Raw genomic sequence first — 24,159 nt, 5'->3', positions numbered from 1 at the left:
TGTTTTCTTCTCTCTGTCACCAACGCCAACATGTCTACTAGAACAAAAGACCAGCCCCTCTAGTATGTGTCCACCATTTGGAGGGCGAACCAGCAAAACACTATTTCCTCACAGTCACCATAACAGAGAGAATAAGAAGAATCTGTAGGATCAGGTCTATTTGCAATAGGACGAGTAGCTTTAGATAAGAACCTTTGCATATATTGCCACCTTAAGGCAATTTGACTGTTCCATTCATATTTTTAAAGATCTGCTCTGAATCATTTACATCATCAGACATATTTCCTTTAATTTCGAACTTGCAAAATGGGTAATATTAAGTGTAGGAAAAGTAGGTGTCTTTTAATCTGTATGGCAAGCAAAGCCCATGAACATGTTTGTTAAATAGCTTCACTTAAAAATATGAGCATTTTAGGACATAAAGATGCAGGAAATAATGTATCTGAGCCCGTAATTACCAGGAGTTTGTGTCCCAAACACTTTTATTCTGAATAGTATTTTGCCAGTATGCATAGCGTGGTTCCAAAAATGATCTAAAACTGTGAGGGAATAGATGCCTTTTTGTCAAGTGAATAAAACCTTCTTCAGTTTTACCGACTTCTGCACATAGTATGATGATTTGTCAGGTCTGTCATCGAGATTAAAATAAGTACTACCGATATGGAATGCATTAAAACTTCTAATTGATGGCATCATTTCCAGTGTAAAATTATATATTTGACAGGAAGAGAACTAGATAATCGATGAATGTAGTGATGACCATAACAATGAAAGCAAAATAACTCCTCCAGTTTGGATCTTCATTATCCTATGAAGCATATGCATTGAGATTGTTCACAGATTGTCTTACTGTGTTGATGTCCCATGACCTGGTCAAACGGCCAGGTGTGACTATATCGGTCAATGAAATGCAACAAATATATTTAGTATTTGGATTTTTTCGATGGGGCCGAGAATTTGATATTGTACTCATTCCTTAAGAACATCATTTGCAATGGCTACAAAGAATTATTAGTAGCATGACAATCTCTTTTTATGCTCTGTGTGAGGCAAAATGGTAGCAGCTTCGGCATCACAGGAGGTGGTTTAAGATTTTCAGGAAGATAATGAGAGTGAAGATAATAACTATGCATCCTCATAAAAAAACATTGTAAGCAAATAAAGAATTGACAATGACATGCAGCAAGACAGCCCAAATGTAGGAACCCGATTTATGGATATATCCATCACAGGCACAGAATAGATATGGATCCATCAGTAACACCTGGTTCTCTCAAGGGCTTCACACCTATTTCCACCACAAACTGCAAGTAAGTAGAAACCACAAAAATAGGAAACATTTACTACCTTTAGGAAAATGCAAAAACTGTGATAAAATATTTATTTTTCTATCTATCTATCTATCTATCTATCTATCTATCTATCTATCTATCTATCTATCTATCTATCTATCTATCTATCTATCTATCTATCTATCTATCTATCTATCTATCTATCCATCCATCCATCCATCCATCCATCCATCCATCCATCCATCTATCTATCTATCTATCTATCTATCTATCTATCTATCTATCTATCTATCTATCTATCTATCTATCTATCTATCTATCTATCTATCCATCTATCTATCCATCTATCTATCTATCTATCTATCTATCTATCTATCTATCTATCTATCTATCTATCTATCTATCTATCTATCTACATTTTATGACTATACCTTTCTCTGAAAGCCGGAAAGAGTATGATGATAGGACACCAAGCCTGTGGTTGCTGCAATTTTTATTAAGAAGATACACTTTGAAGGAAGCACTTTTTATATATTTTTCAGAAAAGTGTATATTTTAACTATTTTCTTGATTCCCTCTTCAGAAATACATAATCCCTGGGTAACTTCAGAATCCCCAACATTGGCAAAAACAGGATGCAAATTTGTCATGGATTCCTACAGTGGGGAAAATGTTGTGAATTCTTATTTGCAAAGTGCCCCAAACCTCAAAAAGGATTCAGCACTTTGGTGGAACAGTTCCAACACTTGGTTGAGGAATTCTGAATTATGGATATTAATGTAGGGAGTTGACTTAAAGGCCTATTCACAAACTGAATTTTGTAGTACGTGAAGTAGTACTAGAATAGTACTACTCCTGTACAACTAAAGACTATTCACAAATCTACTGGTGGAGACCTCTGCCTCATATCTATCTTATGGCGTGATCCCCACCCCAGTGAGTTCTCTATGAATATAACTATAAGTTTTGTAGTAAGTGTGGGATGGACTGGTGCCAGTGGCTGGAAAATAGGGAACACTTACTACTAAATGGAAGTGATTTAAGAAGGAGTAAAGAGGGCTAAGGAGAGGGTTTAACGAGGGTTAAACACCCACCCACAAAAGAATAAGCCGATTGCTATTCAAAAAGGACAACTACCAGAAAGGTCTCAAAACAATAGTAAATTCACTCCTGATCAGCGTTGGTTAGGTCCAGCAGCACAGTTGGCCACTCATAGGTACTCCAACATATGCCCATAATAATCATGGAGTTGGGACTTAAAATAAAATTCTATACAAAATAATGTTAATTGGATAGAATTATTTCAACTTGTAAAATATATATTTTGTTTAATGTTAAAGTAGATACAATCAATTAATAATCACACTAATACAGCAGTTAATTAAAAAATTGTTGTAATTGAAAGTACATTTTAACCCATACTGAATACAAATGTTACCGTAAGTTTGATTTTTTTAAATTGTTTCTGCAGACTGTTATTTAGTCACTAAATATGAATATTTTATTTAGGATTGAGTACACATTTAAGCTAATGTGCTGTAACATTTTATGTGTTCTAGTTTTTAATTAAACATGTAAATAGTTTGACATTAATGTTTTGCAGTAACATATTTTTAATATATATTTTTAAGTATAATTAATTTTGTTATTTGTCCTTATCCTTTAACATAGGGAGTACCTTGCCCTAGTATAAATTAGTAACTTTATATCCATAAATTATGTCGTAGATGTCGCCACCCCTTGGTGTCAGACAGAGGTTTTCATCCCCCAGCTTTCATCTAACTTTACACTCGAAAATTGTGAATAAAAATAGAGTGTAAAGTTACTATAAAGTGGTGTAGTTAATTTATTCATGGGTATATATACCTTTGCAAATTTAACTTTGATGAAACTGCCTTTAGTATTGATCAAATCGATCTTACTCTTGTGGTGCAGCAACAACAACTCTTTCTTTAGCACTCCATTTAGATCACATAATCCAGTGATCATTGAAAATAACAAAAAGAGAATGATAATGGCTGCATGAAGGTTAACAGCTCCTTATCAACGCTTGTTTAATATGAGTGACATTGAAACAATAAAGTATTATACATAATTATTCATCTAAAACAATTAAGTATTAAGTATAATCTTTCTTGGTTAAACCATACTCAAAGTAAAACAGCTAGTTCTTCTTTTGAAATGTAACTACTGCAGTATTTTAATGGCTCAGGGATGAGAGATTATTTAATTTATCAAAAATTCAGGCCATTGTTCTTTATTCAATTGAAGTACAACCTCTATCTATGATACACAAAATGGTAGGGTGCAGTTTTGCTTCTGGAAGACCTATGAAACCCTTAGTTGGCTGAGTGCCTAAGATTAGAAACGGGTTCATTGCATAAAATTATAACTTGCTTTGATGGCAATGAGCTATTGTGCCTTCCTTCAGGTTGTGTATTTTTGATATCTTACCATTTACCATTTTTGATGCTAAAGGCATTACCTTATGTGAGGTTCTCAATGATTTTGAACACAAATGTTAGTTCAAAGTTATTGACTATCACTGTGGGGGCACTGTGTAGCTCCAAAGTGGGAATTTTAAATCAAAACAACTGTACAGGGCATATAATTATGGCTAAAAAAAGACAGCGAAACACAAGGGTTTTGATAATAATTTTCTCATTGTTAAAATATCAAAGTGCTGTATTTTAATTGTTCTTTTATGGGAATGGGTAAAACCCAGTGAGTTCTAAAAGCAAATTTAGATCCAGAAGTAAAAAGATTTTATTTGAATTTTAAATTAGGGAACATAACAATGGGAAAGAATACCTGGTTTAACAGTGATGATAGCAGGAAACATCTGTGTTATTCATAGTATAAATGCAAAACTCAAGATTTAAATCATGTTCTTTTCTCTGTGCAGGGTTACAATTATTTCACATTTTAAGTTGAAACCTTTTGTAATAATGTAATGACCTTTCTAATTGTATATATTCTTTTGATATTTTCTTGAATTGTTTGTATGTTACTTATTGTTTAAGGTTCAATTAAATTAATTATTTTTGTGGAAATATGTGCTAAATAAAATAAAATAACATTGTAAACAATAGTGCAGAATCTTGTGTATTTTTCAAGGGTAAAAAAATGGAAATGCAAATGAAACCTCTATAGGTAATAGGTCCAGAATACAGCAGTTGCCACAAATAGCTGAAGCCTCCTGAGACAGGAAAAATGCCTGCACTGACTAAGGCAAGTTTGCAAAACGCCAGCAGACAAATCACATCTCTTTATATAGGATTTTGAATCTACGGAATGGTTAACAGAAGAACATAGTGAAATTAAATGGCTTTCCACTGCGAAACAAGACATGGAACTGAAAACTGTGATTATTTGGCATTCATAGTGCCCTATGAAACATGGCTGGCAAAACATAACTCAGACATCAACAGTACACCCACTCTGATGTATGCAAACAAGGCCCAGCACATGCTGTCAACCACACTGTACACCAACAACCAAGAAAGAGACAGAGAAAATATGCCTACTTGATCTCCTGGGGCTTTTCGGAAGACCTTTCCCAGCAGTGTGTGCAAATGCATTATTTGCAACTCTGTGTCACTCCCCAAGCTTGGGTGGATGATCAAGATTCTTTTTTAATTAAACAAAGAGCATGGTCTTGAGATACTGGCTTCCAAGATCTGTCACAGGGATTAAAATGCCTCCAATTAGTTAAAACTGCAATTTTCCTTTATAGATATGTCTTGCAAACGTTAACATCCCCCACTTCAGTTAATAAAGAAAATGGTTATTTGTCTTTTTTTGAAAGCTCAGGCTGTAAAGATTAAACATGGAAGAATCTCATTTCCGAGGAAGTATCAATCTGATTTTAATAGTATTATTATAGCAATTAGTAAATTGTCCATAGGTGATTAGAGGATTGCCAAACGTTGTCATCTGTTTATAATTGGTAGAAGACTTACAATAGTTATTGATCTGCATGCTATTTGATTGTTGAGCTTTTTCCAAATTAATTTTATTTTTCTGTTCAGTACTATCCACAGCATGTATTACATATTCCACTGCAAGAACAGATGTTTGAGGAGTAACAACATACAGAACTGTTCTGGGATCACCGCCATAAGCAGCTAAATATGGCTGAGACCTAGAGAGAAATGTATTGCATTATTTGCAAATTCAGCTGTAGAATGTAAGGATTTCCATTCACATGGTATTTATGAAGCATTGCAAGTAAACTTCAAGAGCTTTATTTGTTCTGTCGCTCTGTAAATTTGGCCACCCAAACTGACTATTCACATGCTCTTCAGTAACGTTTTGTCTGTGATGACCAGCTGTAGGTGAATCATTAAATATTTGCAAAATTAAACTCCAAATTTGTTTGTAGAGTACAAAAATATGTTCACAAACGTAAAATCTTTTTTTAATATAAAATAAAATATAAATGTTGTTCCAGTGTTGCTTTCTTGACGCATTCCATGCAAAAAAGTATTTATTATAGTTAAGAATACTTAAGATACTCCTCTTACATTAAGCAAAATATACCCAGAACATTCTTTGAGTTGGCCTAGGTGTCTGACAATGGAGGTGGCTGTATTCATATTCTGTGGGACTTTGTAATAATACAAAATCTCTTGGGAGAGGTAAAGCAGACATCAAATAAGGCTATTAGCACGCCCATACCATTCACAATGAAACAGGGCTTATTGAGGCTCTTCCCTTTGGGGACTAAAGGTTGTCTGAGTAGATAATCAATCATACTATTCATATTGTTTGCAAAAAGCTGTATAGCCATGCTGGAGCTGAGCAATAAGGTACTGAGTATTTTCAGCTGGCTTAAACATATTGTGGCTTGGGGTACTGCTGAAGATAGATATGAAAAAAGCGAAGAGAGATGAAAAATGATTTGATGACCTGATTAAATGGGCCACATTTACATAGTTACTCTCTGATGCCCTTACACTAGAAACCCATAAGTGTCTGATGTGTGGCACATTGCCCTATAATCCAGATGTTTATGGATATGAATGGCAGTGTTTGTCACTAGAAGGAGCCTGTGTAGTGGGATGGCGCTGCGGACCCATCTTGCATTAGCCGTGAATTTAGGGGGCCTCTACTAGTGGGAAAAATGTTGGGTCAGGTTCGTCAGTGGTTATGGGTGGTATGCAAGTCACCTCTCCAAAAAGGTCTGAGATCAGTATTTGACATAATTTTATATTATACAGGAGGTGTGGGTCAGGAGGTTAGGTTATAGGATGAATATGTAGAATTTTCTATGTGGAAAATTGGTTGGGGGGTGGTTTAGTTTAAACATGTAAGAATGATTTCTGCTGTGTAAGGAGATACATAATGACTGTACAAGATGTTGCTGAGTTGTTTGTTTTGTAAACCTCATCTGTGTAAAACAATAAAAATAGGTATAAAGAAGAATACTTTAGATATTACATTTTTTTGAGCCACTATGCTTTGAGACCCAGAAATGTAAGTAAGTTAAAAATCAAACTGTTGAAAGTAGAAGGCCCACCTTGCCTGTCAGGTATTTCTATTTTCCGCTTTTTTCAGTAGCTGTAAGCTTAAAGAACAGTATGTAGGATAGCCTGATGTTAGACACAGGTGAAAAGCTTCCATAATTGCCATCTTAAAACACTGACTAGTTTGAATCAGATTGAGAAACTATGTCAGATTGTTAATGAATCTTGAAGGTTTGAGGCTCTTCCGAAGTCCAAACACACTTTTTGTCCTTCTTTAATGATTCTGTTATAGTTTTTACAATGTATGGAAATGTTTGTCTGAATTTATTTTACAGGATTAGGAGCATCACGTTCAAAGATAATTAATATCCATAGTTTAATTCTTTTTAGATAACACATATCTCAAACTGGAGAGGTTTGGCTAAGAGATAATTGCATTGTAGTTTGCAAAGAACTTCCTTGGCATGAAGTTCATAGCTGCACAGATCTTCATAAAGGTTTAACATATTGTTAAGATAGGAGTTATACAAAAATAAAAGGAAGGAAAAGGTCAGAAATAATGGACTACATTAAGCACTAAAAAATAACAGTGGCATATGAGACCGTACTGCATTACTCTGCATTCAAAATGTGTTCGAAAGGCTGTTTTCTGTTCATTGCCAGACCTAATATAGATGAGGTGGTAAGCTCCTCTCAAATCCAATGTTGTTATGTCTGCTCCTTTTACAGCTGTCACAGTGTCAGAAATAAATGGAAGTACATAACAGTCTTTCATAGTGAGTTGATGTAAGTCTTGACAATCAGTGCAAGAGTGCAATTCCATTAAATTCTCATTAGGTACAAAAAAGAGGAACACTGGCTGGTGATCATAAAATAACTAAAAAAAACATTTTTGATATTGCTATGCAGCTGTTTATGTAATATTTCACATTCCATAGGAGGTAAAGGATAGTAAAGGATAGATGTGTACAAAGAGAACAGAAGTGTTTGGTTCAAGATCCACCAAACAATCTAACATTCTGTGAGGTGATTGGCTAATTTCTTGAGACTCAGGAAAGACAACCAGGAATATGCTCATATATCTCCTATTCTGTCTAAATATCACAATTATAACACGTCTAGAAATTCCAGTACATGTGTAGTTTTGTTCATAAAACTGTTGCCAAGAACACAGTTCTATTTGTCAAATTTATATAGGGTTAATGACATACAACCAAGATATTCCTGAAATAAGACTATACTTAGCAGCTACTATTAGGTCAAATGTATCTATTTTTGATGTTCAGAAACCGGTAGAAGTAAGGTTTGATTCTTTTCCTTGGCTGAGGTTGCAGTAGAACAATCAACTTTTTCACAATCTGTGTATTACTTTTGGATCTTAAAGGAATGTATTTCTTTTATGCTCAAATTACATCCATGAATAACTTTGATGCTCCACTATAGATGAGGACAGGAACATTTATTGAGTTGTATTGGACTTTAGAGTGGATGGCAGTGTAATGAAAACTGTAGAACATGGAATATTACAAACGTGAGGTAAGGATTAGGATTTAGAAAACCTCCTCTCTTGTCTGTGCTTCAAGGGTTCGCACACTTGTTACCCTGCTCTCCTCGAGCTGGACAAGTGAGACATTTCCCAATAATATATCCTTTCTAGTTGAAGTACAGGCACATATGCATCGGCCCCCGATTAACTTTATCCTCCTGAGATAATAGTCCTCTTGCAGAACCTATGCATATCTTTTCTTGACTTTTGGGAACTATGGGTGTTGGGTAACATTAGGTTGAAAAGGAGCACAGTGTGTTAGCTTGAAGCTTGCTTGATTATTTTTAGTTTTTCATTCTTATTTTTGACAATGTTTGAATTGTGAGTAAAAACTAGGAGGTCGAGCCACGCAAGCTAACTCATCTTTAATTTTGTCCTATAAACCTCTGCTAAAAAAAGTAAATAATAGTGAGTCTGGCAGAGACCTTAAAATGAGTTATATAAGTTTGTAAATCCAAAGAGCTTTGACTAAAATTCAAAACACCTTTCTTTGTAATGTGGTGCTGGTCTTATTCATCAAACACGTCCTTCACTCTTTCACATGGGGTTGGTGCACCTCTGTGCTGGCGCTATTTTCATAAAATCAACATTGTGTGGTTTAAACACATCCCTTTTGTCTCTGCATACCCATTCAAACTTTTTTTTGTTCATCAAATTCAAGGTGATTTGTTTGTGCCAACAACTCTTTGAATTTTGAAGCTATCATAAAAAATGTGGAGATATGTTGACATTTTTGAAATAAATTTGCTCAATATTTTGTTGCTTTTCCAATTGACAATTATAAGTCCTGACATGCTGTCAAGGCACAATTGTCCTGATATTTAGAATTCGCCAATACTAAACATGTTCCTGCAGGTGAAAGGTGCTGAAGTTGTAGTTCCTGCAGGTGAAAGGTCCGTGGATGTCCTAGGGGGAGATAGTGCAGCAGTGGTTGAGATGTCCGGTGTTGAGGCAGAGGAGGGTCTCAGAGTCATAATGGAGGCAGTCCAGGGGGTGGTTTAACAGAGATCCAAGGTTCCTGGTGCTGGGCACGTCCAGGCGTGGATAGGCACAGACGGTCTTGCCTTTGGGGGGGGCCTTTGGCACGCCAGAAGTGTGGCTGCGCAGCAGCCGCCATTAAGAAGGGAAGGGGAGTGGGGGGAGCAGTCAGCTGGGTGGCGGTAGGGCGCGAAAGGTGCTTCGCAGCTGGGGTGGGGGGCAGAGGAAAGAGGGGAGAAAGGAAAAAGAACTAGGGAAAATGAGGCATGATAGAAGAAAAAGGCAGAAAATGCAAGAGTGAAAGAGCAACAGAGAGAAGAAAAGAAAAGGAAAATACTTACTTGTGATGGCCATTAGACCACCAGTGATGAGGCGCAGGGATGAGCCTGCGGGTAGAGGAGGGCCTCAAACTCAGAGTTAGGAGTCTATCAGGTCGTCCCAGGCAAGAGGCAGAGGTAGCATCTGCAGCAGCCAGAGGAGCTGAGGAGGGCAGCAGACGCTGACCAGGAGATCACCTTCCTCACCCAGAGCTGGACCAACCCCACCTCGGGTCCAGACATCACTATCGCCAATCCCGACGGTTACAGCATCATAAGGAGGAACCAGCCCTCCTGCCAGGGTGGAGGACTTGCCATTGTAAACAAGTCCTCACTACGTGTCAAGACGTATCCAAGAAGAACACTGCACCACCATGGAACACCTTCACTTCACCCAGCCTCCACCCACCTTTCATAGACAATGACTTAGACATTTCTACCCCCCAGGCCTTGGCGTCAGTCGACTACCTCCTTCAGGGCAACCTGAACTTCCACCTCAAGGACCGCACCGACTCAAACACCATCGCTTTACTCAACAACCTCGCACCCTCGTTCTCAGACAGCTGGTCTCCACACACATCACAGGACACACACTGGACCCCACCTTCACCTCAAGCGACAGGATCACCATCAAGACCATCTCCACCCCAGACTGGACTGACCACCGCTGCATACACTTCACAATCACCACACCCAGCAGCTGCACCCGCACCTCCCGGACCCCCCACAGGAAATGGAATGAAATCACCAACGAGCAACTCACCTCATCGCTCCCCAAATCCTTCCCTCCTCCCTCTGACAACGCCAACACAGCAGGGCGCATATCTCAACGCATGGCCCACCGAATGCGCCGACACTCTATCCCCTCTCCCGCTGACATCGGCCAAACGTATACCTAAGAAGGCCAGCTGGTTCACCACTGAACTCCAAGAATCAAAGTGTACCCACAGACGTTTAGAGAAAAAATGGAAGAACAGCCAAACCAAAGAAGACCTCACCTCATTCAGAGCCGCAAGCGCCGCCCACCGATGAAACATCAAGAAAGCAAGGAAGGACGCACTCCAGGAGCGCATCAGCTCCTACGCACACAATTTGAAGGAACTCTTCTCAGTCATCAACGAGTTCATAGATACCCCCTCCGAAGCCCCCTGCATCCCCCGTCACAGGGCCTCTGCAACAAACTCACCTCCTTTTTCTACCACAAGATCCAGGACACCTACAACAGCTTCCTGTCACCTGGCACCGGAACCTGCGATCGACCCACCCCCCAGAACCCGCCCAGACCATCCATGACTGGTCCACGCCCACCACAGAGGAAACGGTCAACATCATGAACAGCACCCACTCCGGAGCCCCCTCGGATCCCTGCCCGCACCACATATACATCAGAGCCAGCGCATCCATCGCCTCCAAGCCTCGAAACACAATCAACTGCTCCAAAAGCACGGGCACCTTCCCTGAGGACTGGAAACATGCCAAAATACGTCCTCTCCTGAAGAAAGCTTTGGCTGACCCATCAGAACTAAAGAATTTCTGGGCCATCTCCCTGCTACACCACCCCACCAAAGTACTAGAGAAAGCAATCAATGCACAACTACGGAGTTTCATAGAGGCCTTCAGCTCCCACTAGGGCTTCCACTGCAATCACAGCACAGAGGCAGCACTCCTGGCAGCCACCAATGACATTCAATTACTCTTAGAGCACAGCCACACCGCAGCACTCATACTCCTTGACCTCTCAGCAGCTTTGGACACAGCCCCCACAGCCCTCTGAGCACCAGACTCCACGACATAGGAATCTGTGGAAGAGCCCTGGAAAGGATCCACTCCTTCCTTTCTGGGAGGACGCAGAGGGTCAGAGTCTAGACCCACAGGAGTCAACTGTGGAGTCCCCCAAGGATCCTTTCTGAGTTCCACACTGTTCAACGTATACATGACCCCTTTTGCTGCCATCATCAGAAGCCACGGTATGAACAGCGTGTCATATGTCGATGACACACAACTCATTATTTTCCTCACCGAAGACCCGGATAGGGCCAAAAGGAACTTTCACGCAGGAATAGAAGCCGTCGCCACCTGGATGAGAGGAAGCTGCCTAAAGCTCAACACCGACAAGATGGAGCTCATCATCTTCGGAAATGCCACCTCAGCTTGTGACGACTCCTGGTGGCCCACATCCCTCAGCACCCCCCCGCACCAACCGAGCACACCCGCAACTTAGGAATCATCCTCTACTCCTCCCTATCCATGACCCGCCAGGTAAACTCTGTTCCCTCCTCCTGCTGGCACACACTTCGCAAACTCCTGAAGATCTTCAGATGGATCCCAGCAGACTGTTGCAGGACAGTCATCCATGCCTTAGTCACGAGCAAGCTCGACTACGGCATCAGCCTCTACACCGGCACCTTGGCTAGGGACATCAAAAAACTTCAACTCGTCCAAAACACCACAGCCAGACTCATTCTGGACCTCCCTCACCGAGAACACATCTTCCAGCACCTGAGAACCCTCCACTGGTTACCGGTTGAGAAGCGAATCACCTTCAAGCTTCTCACCCACACTTACAAGGCTATACACAACACAGGACCAGCCTACCTGAACCACCGCATCTCCTTTCACACCACTGCCAGATCCCTCCGTTCCACCTAGATGGCCCTGGCCACCATCCCTCACTTTCGCAAAACCCCTGCTGGAGAACGATCTTTCACCTACTCTGCAGCAAAGAGCTGGAACAACCTCCCCCTGCACTTCAGACAAAGCCCGTCAGTCACCATCTTCAGGAAGAACCTCAAGACGTGGCTCTTCAGATGAGACCCCACCCCCGCGCCTTGAGACCCTCACAGGTGAGTAGCAGTGCTCTACAATTACTGATTGATTCATTCATTCATTCATTCATTCATTCATAGGGAATGAAGTCTGCATAATCAAATATGCAACATTAGTTCAGATCATTCACTTGTGTTAGAATCACAGTTTGTGGTACACAGTTCATTTGATAACAGATATCAAACTCAACAATATATGGCAAATATAAAAACATCATTTTTTTTTAATGATATACCGCACTAGGAATCTATTGGTGCAAACCAGACTTCCCTTGCCATCAATTAATGGCTGGTAGAATAGGATGTTTGTCAGGTTTCCAGGATTTTTCTAAAACATGGTTATTCTCACCAGCCTCCCTCACACAGGAACGTATACCTGCCTGGGATTGACCCCAGACTTTGTTCCTATGGTTCTCTTAGGTGGGGAGCTGGGGGGAGTATCAGATTTGCATGTGGTATGGGGTATCTATGGGATCGGGATGTCCACATGGGGTAAACTGGGTGCATTGCATTTTGGAGAGTTGGATTGCAACTGCAAGTAAAATGCTGGTTTAACCTACCTGATTATTGGATGCAGGTATCACCCCAGGGCTGAATAGAAAAATGTGACAACCATATTTTTATCATATTTTTAGTTTTTTTATCACTGGGTTCCAGTACTCCATGATTTGATGGCTGGGGCAACATGTAGAACAAGACATTTGAAAGATTTTTCAGCTTTTTCTTCCCAGAAACATGATATTTTCCATGTGTCATCTTCACTTTGTAACACAGCCATGCAAAGTCCTGAGCTTAATATGTTTTCTCGTAGATCTTCTGAGCTTGGGTTTATCAGAAGTGTATGGATTTCCCCTGGGTTGAGCATAGATCCACACATTAGACTAAAATAATAAAGAAGAGAAATCCTTCAAGCCAAGGAGACCGAGTAGATCAGTTGTTTCCAGTCAGTCCATCGCGAGCCACCAGTAGCTCGCTGACAACTTCAGAGTAGCTTGCAGCCTTGAGTTAATTGTTAAATAATTACAGGGTCACATTTTCCTCTTGCTGTCAGTGGCCAGTATATATACTCATCAAGGCCACCTCTAGATGCCCACGAGACAAAGGGGTCAAAGCATATTCTGCAAACAAACGTTCATGTGGGACTCATTTGGGTAGGGAAACCTAACCTGTACATTAGAGGAATCTAAAACAAATTACTACTTCAGTTCTGTTCCATCTGAATTGTACGAGGAAGCAAATCTGAGTTTCTGATACAACTGTATTAAATCAATCCATGTGCAGTACAATATAATACAGAGGGACGGTCAGCCAAGGGACTTCCCTGCTCTTCTTGTGGCAGGAAACCGCCCCTGCCACCTTCATTGCACCCGGAGGTGCTTAATACCATACTCTTCTTCCCGCTGCATGGGACGCTCGGCCAATGAACCGGGGGGATGAAACTACACTTCCCTGCTCTCCTTTCGGCAGGTAGCAGTCCCTGCCACCTTCATCGCGCCCGGAGGTGCTTAATACCAGACTCTTCCTCCCACTGCGCGGGACGCTCGTCCAAGGGACCGGGGGCAGAAACTACACTTCCCTGCTCTCCTTGCGGCAGGAAGCCACCCCTGCCACCTTGATCGTGCCCAGAGGTGCTTAATACCAGACTCTTCCTCTCACTACGTGGGACGCTCAGCTGAGGGACCGGGGGGCTGAAACTACACTTCCCTACTCTCCTTATGGCAGGAAGCCGCCCCTGCCACCTTCATCGCGCCTGGAGGCGCTTAATACCAGACTCTTCCTCCCGCTGTGCGGGACGCTCGTCCAAGGGACCAGGGGGGGGGGTGCTGAAACTACACTTTCCTGCTCTCCTTGCGGCAGGAACCCGCCTCTGCCACCTTCATCGCACCTGGAGGCGCTTAATACCAGACTCTTCCTCCCGCTGTGCGGTACGCCCACCCAAGGGACCGGGGGGCTGAAACTACACTTCCATGTTCTCCTTGCGGCAGGAAACCGGCCCTGCCACCTTCATTGCGCCCGGAGGTGCTTTATACCAGACTCTTCCTCCCGCTGCTGTCCTTGGCCCGTCAGTGGCTGGAAGAGGCTGGGCTAGGCCACCCCCCTTGATTCCTTTTTATATGGTCTTCTGTTTCGCATTCTCTTTCGTTCCTCTTTTTAAGTTCAGTAATATTATTTAACGCTGCTTAAGAATGGGCAAGAGAAAAGCTTCAGATAAGGGTTTCGGGCTAGGGGGAGGCAAAGAAAAAGCTGCCTAGACATTCTGCTGAGAACTGCACTTTTATTGAAATTGACAATTTACTATAGGAGTAGAAAGTCTACTTTCCCCAAAAAGCAAAGCTATTGATAGGGGGGGGGGGGGGAGGGACTATGGGTCCTGGCAAAGGTATCAAAACCTACTTTTAAAAAGTTGCCCAAAAGCACTAGGCCCCAAAAGCTAGCAGGGGAATTTAATCTAGAAGTTACACGGAGGAGGGACCTGTTGCAACCTCTCTGACGAATTGCTCTCATTCCTTGCAGGATAGCATTCCCCTATCTGAGCCATCTGTTGAATGTTCTAACTGTTATGCACCACTTAAAGATCTTGGAGGCATTTCTGAAGATAGGACAAGCCCACATGGGCCTGACAATGATGATGGTAGTAAGGAGAAACCCCTACAGGGGTGCACCTAGCGCAACTGAGAGGTGAAATTGAGAATTTGAAAGCCTATATATGCTCACTAGGTAAAAGGCTGGAAGAAAAATTGGATTGCTTGACAACCATGGTCACGAAGCTTGAGACCCCTCCCCCCATTGATAGATCCTGCCCAGATACCTACACCTCCCATTTGATAATACAGATTGTGGAAAGATGCAAATTGGTATACTTAAGTCCAGACCCCAAATGCAAATGCCTCCTATGGGATTTTGAGCACCTCCCACCTTAAATAGTTGTAGCTCCAATCTAGTAGAAAGAACAGGCTGTAGGAGACAATGGAAGGTGCATGGCTCGTGTGAAGGAAGGAACTTTGGGAAGATCTCCGTGGAACAACAAACTAGGAATGCAGTATGACCTATACCTGTTGAATGTTCCTGAATTGTCTGTAGGCAAAAGAGAAACCCAAGACTCACTTAAAAACAAAATTATTTACTGGATTAGGCAAACAAGGTGTTGTAGATCAGTGATAAGAGAGGATATAAGGTATGCAATGAGAATTAGAGGTGTAGACTCGGGTCAGGATTTTATTGGGCTGAAACTAGCCAACCAAGAGCTTGTGGATGGCCTTTTCTCGCTTGAGCAAAGGTTCAGACCCCATACAATCTCACAAATAAGGGTTACATCACTAGCCCTCAGGCCCCTACTAACTGTAGAAATGCGTCATACAATGAAGACCCACCCCCACATCCCTCAAAACGTGTTACCCCGGAATCTATTGGGCATACATCAGATGTTGATTGACATGAGGTGATTCTATCAACTACTGGGGAACCATCCTCTGTAACCGGCGAAGAGCTGGTAAATACTAAACTGTTATGGCCGTTAGCTAATAGAGAGGAGGGGTGTGAATGCGATTGTGGAGCTCGTATAGAGGGGCCTAGGGATTTGGAGGAGAGATTAAAAGGAACTAAATCGTGCGAGAAAAGGGGACTTAGAAGGTGTGATTAAGACCCAGTTAGGCTTCTCTCGTGGAATGTGGCGCGCCTGAGAACCAAGCTAAGTGATCCAGAGTGGTGTAGTTTTATAGATCAGCACCACATCATTATGATGCAGGAGACCTGGGCCCCAGAGACATTATATAGAGTAGGATACCTAACCGTTCAAAAACTGGCGGTTCCTTCCCCTTCAGGACGTGCTGCAGGAGGTCTTGTAACCAGGCTTAAACAGGATCTATTTCCAAGAGCAAAAGTAATTCCCTGCAACAGTACGGACATATTAATAGTAGAGCTCAAGATTGCGATCTATTTGGGAATGAAAAACATAGCCATCATAAATGTTTACACTAGACCTGCCCCCTCAAATGACCAAATTGTGATAGTGAGCCAACTTGCAGATATACTGAACAAACTTCCTAGGAACTTGCAAGTTATAGTTGCTGGGGATTATAATACTAAACTGAGAATTAATGTAGACTACTTGCCAACAATTTATCCCTATGATAGATCCTTAGGCAGATCAAGGCCAGTTGAGGAAGATACACATAGAGCCACGGGGGTAACAGCCCACCTTGAGAATGTGATCATTAGTAGGGGGTTAAAACAGGTTAATGGAAACACAATATCAGATGTTCCGGCTCGGCCCACATTCAGAAGGGGAGGCTATTCGAGTGACCTTGATTACATTTTTTTGGACCAACGGCTTTGGTCATCCTTTGTGGATATGTTAGTGACCCCCAGAGCTGATAGTGACCATCAGGCTCTTTGTGTGACCTTCTTAGCGCCTTTTTTTAAAGCTTGTGATATGCCCACATGGGTATAGGACAACAACATCAGAGTAGTAAACAATAGGAGGAATCTAAGGTGGGAGGAGGTGGCAAATGAAACAAAGGTTCAGTCGACAATCTATTCCAGGGTCATAGAGAGCCTTTCTCCCTTGGTGTCTGCATATCCTCCAGCGCTCAATCTTGTCCAATTGCATTGTGATTTGGTGGATGAACTAAGACCTTTTTTTATAGTACTGATACGTAGAGGGGTGGCTACTGTTAAAAAACCTAGGTGGTTCTCAAAGCCCTGTAGACTGGCGAAATTGCAGCTCCTGAGTGTGTTGGATAAGGGGCATAAAGAGGAGATACAGGATGCTAAGTGTCATTATAAAAGTACTTTGAGAGACGCCAAAATGAAGTGGGAAAATAAACAATGAGATAGGTTAACTGACGCTCTTCATGATGGGGATACCAAGTTATCCTGGAAACTAGTAACAGGTAGGAAAGATCCTGCTGCTTTTGAGTGCGAACCAACAATCCAGCCAGATGAATGGGTGAACTATTTTAAAGGGCTATATGGTGTAAGAACTACTGGGAAATCACCAGTAACAGCCCCTAGGGTTACTGCTGGATCTAAATTATATAGTAAACATGATCCCTCTAGATACAACTTGGCAGAATTTACTTTGGACAAAACTTCTATGGCCTTGAGGACCCTAAACAAGGGGAAAGTGGCAGGCCCTGATGGCATCCCTGGTGACTTGTATCTATCACAACTTGAGATTTGGACACCATATATAAACACCCTAAGTAATGCCATCTTGAAGGGAGAAGGCATCCCCCCACGTGGAGGGGAGCAACAATTATTCCAATTTATAAAAAGGGAGATCGTGATCTCCCTGGGAACTATAGACCAATAAGTTTAATTGATGTTACCCAAAAGATTTTTTGCAAACAGGTTCTGGCACGGTTACATTCATGGATTGATGAGCATCATATTCTTGCTGAATAGCAGGCTGGGTTCCAAAAAGGGGTTAGCACTGTGGATCAGGTCTTCAGATTTAAATCTTTTTGCTAGACATACTTAATTTTAAAACACGATCATCTGTATGTTGCCTTCATTGATTTGAGGGCGGCTTTTGATCTGGTTTCACATGAGTCCTTTTGGAAAGTCTTAAATGCTTACGGGATGGATAGTGACCTCTTAGGGCTAATACGATATCTGCATAAGGGCACCTATACTAGGGTGAGGTGGACGGTGGGAGGTGACCTCACTGACCCAATTCCAATTGTAAATGGGGTGAGACAGGGGTGTGTACTAGCCCCTACTTTGTTTAGCCTTTATATCAATGGAGCAGTGGATCAGTTGATCAGGTGTAATCATGATGCTCCCAAAATAGAGGAAATGTCAGTACCCATCCTTATGTTTGCTGATGATACACTGCTCATATCAAGAACCCCAATGGGGCTGCAAATTCCTTTGCAGCATTTTGCGAGGAGAGGGGGGCTAGAAATCAAATCAGAGAAATCAAAATTTATGGCCCTAAACGTGCATAAATCCTTTAGGGGAAAAATGGTTATAGGGGATGTCCTGATTGAGCAGGTTAGGCATTTTGATTACTTGGGAATTAGATTGACAGATAATCTTGCCTGGACTTCACAAATAGAGAAAGGTTCTGCAGTCTTACAGCAAAAGGCAATGGTTATTGGTAGAAGGATAACAAACTCAGCTGGAGGGCCTCTTTCCCAGGCTTTAGCGGTATATAAGGCTGCAGCAGTGACAGCTGCAACTTATGGTGCAGAACTCTGGGGGCATTGCAACTTGCGCAAATTGACTGTGACTGAAAACAAATTTCTGTGCTCCATGTTCCATCTACCAGTAAGTACCCCAATCACTCCCCTTAGATTTGATTTGGGACTAAATCCAATACACTGTGCAATAGGTTTAAAAGCTCTTTTATACTGGATAAGACTGTGGTCTTCTGCCCATCTGGGGCCGTATAGGATGGCAACAATGGAATTATTATCCTTTAATAAAGTGGAATCAATCCCGTGGCTTAACTATATAAAGGACCTGTGCTATCAGATTAAAATGGAGGAGGTATGGAGATGCCCATTCAATATTAAAAAAGGTATGGTATACCGTGTAAAAAAGTTATATTGGGAAGCTATACTCATTCGAACTTGGCAAGTACAGCATACGGGCAGTAGAACAGATCACTTCCTTAACCATAAATGTCTGCCTAAGTTTGAACATTACATGGATAATATATATCTGGCACAAGCAAAGCACCTGTTCATAAAGTTCAGACTAGGAATTCTGCCACTGAATTCCCTCACTTCTAGATGGGAAAAAAAAAAGTAGTGGTGCGATTAGTTCTTGCCCTTCTTGTCCAGCAGATGTTGAATCTTTAGCTCATTTTTCTTTTTTTGTCCGAGGTATTTAAAGCCAAGGAAGAAATGGATTGTTCTGCTGGGCCGTAATCTTGGAATAAAAAATGATAAGGCGTCATTATGTGTGCTGTTAAGCGACACTAGCGAAAAGGTAGTGTTTTCAGTCACTGGCTTTCTGAGAAGTGCCTGGATCGTGAGATCTAAGAATGGCCCCTTTAACTTGTAGAATATTTTTTGATATCATGGTCATTGGCTAATACGTGGCAATAGCAGTGAAAAAAGCATGATTTTCTGTCAGATGTGGTAGCTTCCTCCGTATAGAAAGAGTATAATTATAAAGGAAGACCTTGCAGGATATTATTTGGGAGTAAAATGACTGAAATAATTATAAATCAAGTATGAATTTTAGTGACATGCTTATTTAAATGAGTATTTATTTATCTGATTTTACGATTTTACTATGTTAACGATTTTAACCATTGTAAAGTATTTGTAATAGATTATGTATAAAAGTAAATAAAATGCAGACAACGCAGTAGTCACAAAATTATCATATTTACAACAAATAATACACAATGCTGTACAAAACCCAATGGTTCTAGGTTTATCCAAACAAAAGAGACCAATTGGGGGTTAGCTAGAGTTTTGACCCCAAACTATTCATAGGGACTGTTCAGGACATAGGGGCTGGTTATGACGTTGGTGAAAGGGGTACTCCGTCACAAACGTGACAGATATCCCGTCCGCCGTATTACAAGTTCCGTTATATCCTATGGAACTTGTAAAACGGCGGGCGGGATAGCCGTCACGTTTGTGACGGAGTGTCCCATCCGACAAGGTCGTAATCAGGCCCATAGGTATCTGACAGACACACCACATTGTGGTATATAGGTATGTCTGGTATATGATTTACATCATCCAAACGCTCCAATTGCCCATGAACGGGAACTGCCTGAGAGTGTGCGCTCACTGTGAGACCTTGCAGAGAGGAGAACAGGCAGTTTCTACTCATGAACAATTGGAGCATTTGGATGTTTGGAGAATACATAGTGGGCAGTAGACACTGTGCCATAGATATAATTGAAAAATGCAGTCATTTTACTTTCAATCAAGCCAATTGCATCTTAATGTTTTGTGAAGCAAAAACCTAAAATTCCTCCGATTTAAACAAATGGCTGTATTTTCTGTTACAAATATGGCAGCATGTCTACAAGCCACTGTGAGCAAGATGCCTGCTGTTTGTAAATGCGACACTTTGAAATGAGATAACATTTAAATGATGAGTTTTATGGAATCCATATGAACATAAAGTTAATTCTTCAGGTTAATGTTGTCCCATTTCAAAGTGTTGCCTTTGCACACGAGAGACATCTGGCTCCCAGTGACTGGCAGACACAGTGCCATATTTATAACTGAAAAATAGAGCCATTTTTTAAGTGAGATAAATTTAAAGTGCAGAAAAATATTCCATATTATGAACATTTTTGCAGAACATTTTTCTACACTTAACATTTTTTCCCATTTAAAAAAATTGTTACATGCTTGTATAATTCAAGTAATGGTGCCACATATGGCAAATGGTAATGCCCTCTGCCACATGTACATATGACACAGGATCTCAGTCATACAAACATATATATCCCATCCATACGCACACATGATCATAAATCCCCAAAGATCACTCATTTACTGACACACATCGCGGCCCAGCATATGGCCAATAGTCAAGGAATTTTGGCCTGGTGGACCCAAGCGAAACCTACAGATCTGAGATATTTCTGAAAACTAGTGATACAGTGGAATCTACTTTTTGTGACTTGCATCATTCCCAACATGTTCTATTACATAGAATCCCCTGGAAATGTCGAAGTATGAGTACAAAGAACAGACTGGTTCCCTTTTCTGTGACAGAAAATGCAAAGGTTCTACCATCCAGTGGTCACACACTTCTTTTGATTAAAAAAAATGTCTCTCGTGTGTGGAAGGGCCTATTTATTGCATGGGACCCCACAGTAGACAATCTTTTTGACCATTTGAACATCTGATCCCTCACTGGGGTGGAACTTGTGTGAATGAGCTTCAGCGAGGAGCCAGGCCCAGTTAGATCTTTTTCTCATCCTACGAAAAAACAGCATCTGGCTCCTCGGTGGGGCACCAACCTATGTTTCTGTGCTTCAGGAGGCAGCCAGATGTTTACTAGATTTTAGATATAGGGTAAGATAAAATGCAAACTGCATCTTGCTCAAGGTGGGGGCACAGGACTGCTTCCTTTTCCCTGGAAATGAGTCCTATGCTGTTTGAATTTTTTTCTTAGGATGTAAAAACTAGGGAAAAGCGCCCGCTCCGCAGTGGGGGGGCGCGTCCCGTTAGGAGACGGGGCCTCCAAGGCCCTGGGCCACTCCCCCCTTTCCTTCTGCCGGGGGTGCCGGAGTTCGGCCGGATTTCCGCCCTGACGCCTCGCGAGGCGTTAGGGCGGAAGTCAATCCTGCAGGGGGCTTGACGTGGGGGCCGGCGTTCGCCGTGCACTGGTTCCGGCCGCCGCATACTGGTGGGGGGCTATATAAAGGCCCTCCCAAGAAGGCTAGACCTTCTTTTCCTGTGTGCGGCGGCGGCGTGACCTGGTGTGCGGCCCGCGATTGTGGAGCCTCTCTCGACCCGGGTTGTTCGTGTTGGGATCTCGAGGACCGGTGAAGAAGTCTGCACGGAGAGGTCTTCGCGGAGCTTTTGTAAGTATTGCCGCAAAAGGAGGAAGTGTTGGGGGCACGCGCTAGAGCGCTTGTCGTTGTAATTTTTCTGTTTTCTGCTCAGGCGTGATAGGTGAAACCCGAGCACGGTGGGCTTGGTTCAATCTAAGTGTTTTGTTCCAGGAAACACTGGGTATTGTTTTGGGCATTGACGCATTAACGCTGTAAAATTTTAATGCCCGGGGATTTTGCGCCAGGCATTTTGTAATCGCGTGTAGTTAGGTTTTGGCTCCCCCACGGGGGTAAACTCCGGAAGCGTCTCTTGTTAGCACATTTAGAGCGCTCTTGTTATGGAGGCGGTGCGCTCGCTTCATCCCGGATGGTCTTAAATTAAGCCGCGCACCAGGAGTGCCGTGTACGCGTCCTCGCAGCCTGTACCGCTGAGAGAAACAGTATAGTCTGCTAATCAGCAGCAGCATTTAAGGACTTCTTGTTGAAATAGAGGCAAGGCGCGGGTGTCACGTTTTTCTCGTGGCCGGGATCGGCGGAAAAAACATTGGCGGTATGAAAGGGGGTCAGAGCTCCCCCTGGGCATCCTTTTTTCATTGGCGTATTGGCCCCGTCCTGGTAAGCACATGGGGTATTTGGCTTCATGGGCAGAGCTCCCGATTCGGCAACTGGAGATCGGGATTTGAGGCTTAGCGTGGCATCAACATGCTTGTTATTCTGGCCACATCGTTAGGCGCGCATGCTGCCGGGGGGGTGGCTCACGCTAAAGGCGGTTTGGCAAAAACTATGTGGAAACTAAGGCTTTAATCATTGGGCTCTATACCTTGCTAGAGAAAATGCGTGTCTATGATGTTTTAAATACAATGAGGGCTATTACTTCGGCTGTAACTTCACGTAGGTCGCAGTGACAAATCGCCATATGTGCTAGAACGTATGCGTGTCTGTGAGGTTATTTTCACAGGTCGTTGTTACTTCTGCTTTAAGATTGTTATTACTTCGCAGGGGTTAATCCGGCCTTGTTTTGGTAGACCGCCCGTACCGGGTTAAGAATGTACGGTTGTTTATTACGATCTCCAAGGCTTTATTGTTAGGCTCTTTACCTTGCTAGAGCGAATGCTCGTCGGTGCTGTAATTAGTACAAAAATGGATATTTCTTCGGCTTTAACTTCATGTTGGTCGCAGAGACAAATCACCGTCTTTATGTTACACCGTTTTTACTGTCATGGGTGAGCTAATTCTCACGCTACTCCGGGCCTTTTTGGGCGGTGATTGCTATGGCAATCAAGCCTAAGAGTTCAGGGCCATGTTCCGGGGCAGTCTCCGATCTGATTGGTCTCCCACATCTAATGTCTCCATTTCGGGCTCCGAACGCGCGCCTAGGCTTGGCATGCTCCCTGGCTTGCGGGGCGTCAGCTGCCCTAGTAGCCTTTTGGAAGTATGGTGTTTGGTTTGGAGCGCTGTGGTTTGGGTCGCTAAAGCGCCTGCCTCATAATGAGGAGATCCTGAGGTCAAAAATCTCAACGGTTCCTTGAGTATATTCTATTTTATATAGCTTCTTTACTGATATCCGTTGCGCGTAATGGATGATGCCAGGTATCCCTCACAGCAGTCTGGTGGCTGAGCCATACGGGTCTGGGAGGGTGTTATGACTGTCATTAAAACAGGTACCGGTGTCTAGGGGTACTTGGTGTTCAAAGGGGAGCATGTTGTGGTAATTTTTATGGCTACCAACCCAAAAGAGGGCATCTTTACTGTTCTAGTTTGCCCTATGGTGTTTGTCCTTAGGTGCTGAATTAGTCATGTTCAATGAAATTGTTGTAGCAACCATGTGGACACCCAACCAGGTGGTGTACCTGGGCTGTGTTGTTCGATAGTACACAGCACGGTATGGTTGGGAGTTATGGAATGCTGTCAGGTCAAAAAACAAATAAGCAGCAATTTCAGGCATATGGCCTAGGGCCTCTGGGCAGCCCCCCCCCCGGTCAGGGGTCCGTATACTTTGTGAACGAGGAATCGGAGTATGGGAAGGTGGGTCCGTACCCTCGTGTGTACTGGGCCTTTGTTATGGTGTCTGATATATTGCACTGGATTTGTATTGCCAATCTATGTTCGCCCAGACTACGCTTCCTTCTTTGTTAAGAAAGGCATTTCTCTCCTTCTTTTGGCTGGTTAACGAACAGTCACATCCTTTCATAGGTAACAACGAAATAGTTAGTGTTCTATGAATTATCATCAAGTGTAATTGCTTTTCG

Source organism: Pleurodeles waltl, chromosome 4_2, assembly GCF_031143425.1.
Source record: "Pleurodeles waltl isolate 20211129_DDA chromosome 4_2, aPleWal1.hap1.20221129, whole genome shotgun sequence".
Lineage (NCBI taxonomy): Eukaryota > Metazoa > Chordata > Amphibia > Caudata > Salamandridae > Pleurodeles > Pleurodeles waltl.
Note: the sequence above shows the minus strand (reverse complement) of the source record.